At 49.3% G+C, this 211-nt stretch overlaps 1 protein-coding gene across 1 annotated transcript in view; it reads left to right on the top strand.

The window, feature by feature from the left end:
* The window catches only part of LOC107109148 (DNA-directed RNA polymerase III subunit RPC1-like), a gene marked incomplete at its 5' end in the record, with an annotated part of 30,785 nt that overhangs the window by 17,576 nt on the left and 12,998 nt on the right, over positions 1–211 (top strand). The gene's annotated exons all lie outside the window — the stretch shown is intronic.

Raw genomic sequence — 211 nt, 5'->3', positions numbered from 1 at the left:
CCTCCCATGGGTGTCGCTTGACCTACAAGCAGGGATTTCTTCCCAATCAGTAGAAAGAGCAAGAGGCCAGGAGCACCTTAAAAACTAACAAAATCTGTGGCAGGGGAGGAGCTTTCGAGAGTCATGGCTCACTTCTTCATGTACAGCTAGAATGTCAGTCCATCTGTCCTATATAGTGGAAAGTGGAGTGATTCCCGAGCCCGAAGTGACG

Source organism: Gekko japonicus, unplaced genomic scaffold (genome assembly GCF_001447785.1).
Source record: "Gekko japonicus isolate JY-2015 unplaced genomic scaffold, Gekko_japonicus_V1.1 scaffold3665, whole genome shotgun sequence".
NCBI lineage: Eukaryota > Metazoa > Chordata > Lepidosauria > Squamata > Gekkonidae > Gekko > Gekko japonicus.
This window is presented reverse-complemented; position numbering and strand designations above follow the sequence as displayed.